This window comes from Labeo rohita, unplaced genomic scaffold (genome assembly GCF_022985175.1).
Source record: "Labeo rohita strain BAU-BD-2019 unplaced genomic scaffold, IGBB_LRoh.1.0 scaffold_214, whole genome shotgun sequence".
Classification (NCBI taxonomy): domain Eukaryota; kingdom Metazoa; phylum Chordata; class Actinopteri; order Cypriniformes; family Cyprinidae; genus Labeo; species Labeo rohita.
The window spans coordinates 77997-85378 of NW_026128374.1; positions in this window are offsets into that span (position 1 = coordinate 77997).

Consider the following 7382-nt stretch of genomic DNA (forward strand, 5'->3'; position numbering starts at 1 on the left):
TACCAATTCACATTCCTCTCAGGCTGGACATTGGTACCCTGCTGCACTCTTTCCATCATCTGCTCCAGCATACCCATCATTCAGTTCAGGACATTTTCATCTGATATTCCCATCTGATCATGAGACTTAGGAACTGCTCGATACGAGCAGCAAGCACTGCGCAACAGGTCCTGCACGCCATCAGACACAGGAGAAGGACTCACATAGTTTGCAAAGCCAGCACCAGGTTCCTGCAAATGAGACATCGGTAAAAGCTTATCAGTCAGTGCAACATCAACATTTCTTATGCCGAGAGAGCTGGCAGAGCCCAAAGAAGAGCTCCCCAAACCCCATTTCCAGCCCTGGCAATAAAACATACAAGTTGAAATAGTTCTGCCAGAGCTCAGCAAAATATGCACATCTTTAGCGGTAATTCACCAATACGCTAAATGCCAACTGCCATTTAAAAAAAGGAGGAAAAGAAGGAAAACGAGAAGAAAATCTCAAAGAGAATACGAGAGTTCTAACAACCCACACCATCCAGCCAAAGGTCCAGAATTTATGTATGTTTTTTTTTTTTGTTTGTTGTTTTTTTTAATAAACAAATGTTTTTTTTTTAAATAACACTTTTGAAGCCATAAAAAGTATTAAATACATTAATTAGTATAAGAAAAGTCTTAAGTATAATTTCAAGAGGTCTTAAATTTGGGGACAGAAAGACAAGAATCGTGTTATGGATTAAATGTGCTAGTCGTTTGATGCGGGCCACACGGACCGTTTATACGCGCGGATCACAGTTCACACAGCAGCGGAGCGCAAGTTTACTAGAGCAGAAGCATTTACTCGCCAGCACTAAACAGCGCTGTGAGATCCAGAGTGAAGCGCTTGAATTCGGTGAAGAACACAATGACATGGCGATTTAAACAGATGAAACAGCGCTGACAAACATGAGAAACACTGTGCGCAACGATAGTCAGAATAATTTAATATGGATTATTTATTGTAACACTGACTGCACTATGGTATTGCGGCAGAATTGTGGGACATATCGAACTTTGTTTATTATGTAGACATGTATTAAATCTATTAGAAGGAGTAATGGAATATAATTACAGTATTTTGTAGTGATTAATAGCGTTTGTGCATTTATACTAAGACCACTGTTTTTTTATACAAATACCTAGAAGCTGTCACGCTTCTGGCAGGAACAGACGAACAACGACGTAGTGAAATGAACACTTTAATAATCCACAATGAACAGGAAACACAGGGAGGTAACGATAAGGTCTGACAAGGCAAGAGGGAAAACACACGCTATATATACACAGACTGATTATAAACACAGGTGCAGACAATGAGGGAGAAACCAAAACACACAGAGCTGCAGGGGGAAATAATGGGAGAAACCAACTAAAAAGTCCAGGGGTGTGACATTACCTCCCCCTCCCGGAAGGCGCGTCCTCGCGCCGACAAACAGGGAAAACAAAATGTACCAAGTCTTAGGAGGGGGCTTCGGCGGAGGACGGACTCCTGGGAGGAGGGCAAAAGATGGAGTCCAGGGTGGTGACGGAATAGTCCATGGAGGTGATGACAGAGGGAGGAGCCAAGGAGGTGACAGGAGGGGGCTGGAGCAGGAGGAGCCAGGTGAGACCCAAACCGCAGCCATGATGGAACCCCACGGTGGAGCCGACGGAGGGAGGAGCCATGGTGGAGGAAAGGCTGACGACTCCCGGGGGCCGACCGACGGAGGCGGAGCAGGTGGTGGTAGAGCCTGAGGTGGAGACGGAGAGCCGATGATCCTGGGCGACACCGAGGATCCGGAGGGCTAAGGTGGAGCCCAAGGCTCTGGCGACCAAGGCGGAGACGGAGATCCGGAGGTCCGCGGCGGAGCCGGAGCAACAGAGGACCGAGGTTGTACCCGCGGGAGGGAGGAGGTCCATAGAGCCGGTGGGACGGAGCGACGAGGCGCAGCCGGAGGAGTGGAGTCCTGAGGCGAAGGTGGGATGATGACAGACCGGGGCGGAGCGAAAGGACGATGGAGCCCGATGGAGCCGGTGGACCGATGGGCGACGGTGGAGACGAGGGAGCTGAGAGACGGGGTGGAGCCGCAGGGTCGGAGGGCCGAGGCGGAGTCCAGGACTCAGAGGCTGAAGGCGGAGATGAGGGATCCTCCAGCCATGACGCCGATGGTGACTGGCAGACCTGCGGTGAACCCACCGCACAGATGGTGGGCTGAGGGTGAGCAGAGGTGCTGACAGGCAGCAGTGGTGGCATGGTTGAATCATTACGGCCATTAAACAGAAGTAACTGAGGGAGGGTGGGTGGGAAATTTAAGTAGATGGACGGTTCAGAATTTACAGGGGGTTCAATATTTAAATCCTCAGGGAAACATAGATCAAGTTCATTGTCTCTTTTTGTATGTCCCAAAATCCAATTAAGCTCACCCTCAGCGGTGGTGCAGTGGGTAATGCTGTCCTCAGCAATTTCCCATTCCACTGATATCTCCACCGTCGCGGTCATAGTGGCCGGCTCACACACCTGGTCTGACGGCTCGTGCAGCTCAGGCTCCATGACGATCAGCAGCTCTGTCGCTCCTTTCTGCGATGGCTCGCTGGTCGCGGTGGGCTTTAGCTCTCCGTCATCAGTGGGCTCTGGCTGGTATTCCGCTGGTCGGGGTGGTGGCTTGTTGGGATCTGGGTCCGGAGTGACACTGGCGAGATTCTCCAAGGAACAGGCAGGAAACGAGGATCGGTTTCTCGCCAGTGTCCACTCCACAAACGAGGCGAAATCGGCTCGAGGGCCGTCCTTGGACGTAGCTGGTGGTGTGAGCTACTAGTTGGAACATGACGGTATATCCCTCGAGCGGTAGATCCTCCTGCTTCAGCCGAAGGAGGATGAATTCCGGACAGAGTAGGGGATTCATAGTGAAAACATAACGGAACCAAAAAACTGCAAAAAACGAACAAGAAACAAAACGGGGGGGAACACGCAAAAAAAAACAACTGTATTGGTCAGACCTTCTGTCACGCTTCAGGCAGGAACAGACGAACAACGACGTAGTGAAACGAACAGTCTTTAATAATCCACAAGGAACAGGAAACACAGAGAGGTAACGATAAGGTCTGACAAGGCAAGAGGGAAAACACACGCTATATATACACAGACTGATTATAAACACAGGTGCAGACAATGAGGGAGAAACCAAAACACACAGAGCTGCAGGGGGAAATGATGGGAGAAACCAACTGAAAAGTCCAGGGGTGTGACAGAAGCCATGTAGTTCATTTTTATACCATGGTATTGAGGTAAATAATAATTTCTAATTATTTCATCATATAAAAATAAGATTGTTACAATTTTTACAGATGTTACTGTTTTTGATAATGAACATTTTCTGAGCTGTAAATCAGGATATCAGTTTAATATATTACTAGACATCTTGCTTATTCCATATTAATTCTATTTCTGCAGGTCTTTAAAAAAGTAACAAAAAGCCTTAAATTTGATTTTGAAAAACCCTGCATAAAATTTCTTCCTTGATATTTGTATTTTGAAAAGAGGGAAAGACTGCATAGGGCCCAGAGGCTAAAAGGGGCCCAGAATGGGGACCCAGAAAACTCAGTGGGAGGGTGTAGCATGGGTCAAGGAAGAACACATTCTGACCAGGGGTGGTTCTAATACCTTTGTTTCAGACAGTTTGTTCAATTTGCACAAAGAACATGGACTGGATTTCTTACTTTTATGTTCTTAAAGTACACCAAAATGAATTAATTTCACTTTAAAATGTATAAAATTTTCTCCGGGGGGCCATATATATATGACAAAATAATCACAATATAATTTTATGAACAAATAGTTTCACTCTATACTACCTGAAGTACTAACTAAAAGAATCACAATTAAAATAAAACACTTACTAAAATGTACTAAAAAGAATGCATGTCCTGTGACCATTACCGAGATCAGAGAACCATGAACATAGACTATAATGTGTTGTTAAACTATTGTATTAATAACTATTAAGTATTATATTAATATTAATTTAATATCTCTGGGGACTGTATGTTTTGTAAATCGAAAGGGGTTCTGTAAGCAGAAGCAGTATCTCCACACTCTGGCTCAGTAGGTGGCGGTACTTTACTTTTAAGCCGGTTTGCCAACTACTAATAATCGTTAGGAATGAGGTTAAGAATGATTTACGGATAATATTAAAATTTAAAGAAGCGGTAGGGGTTTCAGGAATTAATCCGTTGGCGTTGACTCAAGAGTTGAAGAGATTGGTAGGCGAGATAGCATTTGCAAAAGTGCTACAAGATGGGGCTTTACTGATAGCTTGCAAAAATGAAGAGCAGAAAAACAAGGCTATAAAATTAAAAACTGTGGGAAAGCAGACGGTGTTGGGCTTTAAGATTGTAGGACAGAAATCGTGGACTTATGGTGTGATATATGGAGTACCGATAGGAGTTAATATGGAGGACTTAAAAAGGAATCTAGAGGGAGGAAAGATCATTGACGCAGTCCGTTTACAGATGAATAGGCAGGCATAATGCTGCTTATGGAGGGTGTGAGGTGAGGAAGAGGGCAATAGAGGTACAGCAGGTAAAGGTAAGGAATAACTTAACGTATGCTGAAGCTGTGAAGGTAGTGAATGCTAGGAGTAAGTCAAGAGAGATGGGAAGTCGGGAGTATGGGAGAAGAGAGGATGATACAGGAAGATCTGATGGTAGGGGGGTTAGAGATGAGACAATGTTGGTAAATAAGAAAAATTTTGTGCTTTTTATGGTAGAAGTAATTAACTGTACTGCCCAAACAGAAAGACGAACAGAAAAGATACAGATAATTCTCAAGGCAGCAGAGAGATTTCTAGAGATAAAGGGGTTGAAATGTGAAGACATAAGGCAAAGTCTTAGTACAGAATTTCAGTCAAGCCAGGAAGTATGGGTTGGATAGCAGATTCATGTTAATCATTTTACAATGGAATGCTAGAAGTCTGTGTGCTAATGGGCAAGAGTTTAAAGGATATATAAGTCATTTGAAGGAGAAGCCAGATGTTATATGTATACAGGAAACTTGGCTAAATTCTAGATTAGATTTTGTTGTAAAGGGATATACAAGTGTGAGAAGGGATCGGGAAGATGGTAAGGGTGGAGGTTGTGTCACGTTCTTAAAAGAGGGTATGTCTTACAGAGTTTTGGAGAAAGGAATATCAATGGAGTATATTGTGGTAGAGATATGGTTAGGTGTGAAAAATTATGTTATAATAAACTTCTACAATCCATGTAAAAGACTGACACAGAACAGTCTGGAAGAAATAAAAGGAATAAGTGAGGAAAGAGTAATTTGGTGTGGTGATTTTAACGCACATAATACCTTATGTGGTGGGTTATCAACAGATACAAATGGATTAATAATTGAAGAGATGATAGAGAGTAACAATTTGGTTTGTTTAAATGATGGGAGTGGTACACGTTTGGATGTAAATACGGGAAGGGAATCAGCTATAGATCTTACAATTGTCTCATATGTGTTGGGTGGAATTATGAATTGGAAGGTTTTAAAGAATTGCACAGTAGGGAGTGATCACTTTCCTATAGTTAGTACAATTGTAAATAATGAAGATAGGAATTTAAATCGGGGCACATCAGGGAAATGGAAGTATGAGAAAGCGGACTGGGAAAAATTCAGGGTGTTGAGCGAAGAAGGACTTAAGTTGATAAAGATGGAAGAAGATATAGAAATTGAAAGGATATGCACAGAGTTAGTATCGGCCATTCACAATGCTGCAAGTGAATGTATTCCGAAAAGTTCAGGAAATAGAGTGGGGAAAATAGTTCCATGGTGGATTGAGAAATGTTCAGCAGCAGTAAGAAGGAAAAGGAAGGCTTTCAAAATCTTAAAGAGAACTCATAATTGGGAAAACATGATAATATATAAGAAAAATCGAGCAGAAGATAGGAAAATAATTAGGAAGGAAAAAAAGGAGTATTGGAGATCATTCTGTGAAGAAATTGGGAGAAGTACGCCAGTAGAGGATGTATGGAATATGATCAAAAAGATGAGTGGAATCAGGAAAGAGTATGATTATCCAGTGCTAAGTACTGGGACAGAGATTGCAGTATGTGATGAGGATAAAGCAGAATTGTTTAGGAAAGAATTATCTAAAGTAAACAGCTCTGATAATCTGTTGAAGTGATGAGGCGTTGGAAATAATTCTGGAATTTTACAATAGGGTATGGATGGAAGGGGTGTTACCCCTGGGATGGAAAGAAGCACTAATAATACCCATAAAGAAACCGGATAAAGATCCTAGCAACCCCTTAAATTATAGACCAATTGCTTTAACATCTCATTTATGTAAATTAATGGAAAAAATGATTACAGATCGACTAAGGTATAATATGGAGAAAAATAATTTTTTCTCTCCATATCAAAGTGGATTTCGTCGTGGAAGAGGAACAATGGATTCAATCATTAACTTAGAATTAGATATTAGGAAAGCTTTGATTAATAAAGAAACAGTTGTAGCAGTTTTCTTTGATGTAGAGAAAGCCTATGATATGTTATGGAAAGAAGGTTTGTTGATTAAATTAGATCAGTATGGAATAGGTGGTAGGTTGTATAATTGGATTAAAGAGTTTCTAATAGAAAGATATATTACAGTAAAGGTTGGGGAATATATATCAAGGAAAGGAATTATTGATAATGGAACACCACAGGGTAGTGTCATTAGCCCTTTATTATTTATAATTATGATTAATGATGTATTTGCTACTATAGAGAGAAATATTAATAAGTCACTGTTCGCAGATGATGGAGCTCTGTGGCTGAGAGGTAGGAATGTCAAATATATTGTTAATAAAATGCAGTCAGCCTTATTAGATGTTGAGAAATGGTCTCATAAATGGGGTTTTAAATTTTCTGTGGAGAAAACCAAATATATTTTCTTTACAAATAAAAGGGCAAATATAAATTTAAAGTTGCAGTTATATGATAAAGAATTAGAACAGGTTAAAGTGATAAGATTTTTAGGTATGTGGTTTGATACAAGGGTTACGTGGAGTACACACATAAGTAAGATGGAGGAAAAATGTAAAAAAATTTTGAATGTTATGAGATGTATTTCAGGTCGTGAGTGGGGAGCGGATAGACGGTCATTAAAAACAATTTATTCAACAATGATAAGAGCGATATTGGACTATGAATGTATTGCCTATGGTTCAGCATCTAAGACGCAATTAGGAAGACTGGAAAAAATTCATTCACAAGCTTTGAGAATCTGTTGCGGGGCTTTTCCTTCCTCTCCAGTTGCAGGTTTGCGGGTTGAGATGGGGGAATTGCCAGTTCATCTAAGAAGGATGCAACTGTTATTGACTTATTGGGCAGGTTTAATAGGACAAAGGGAC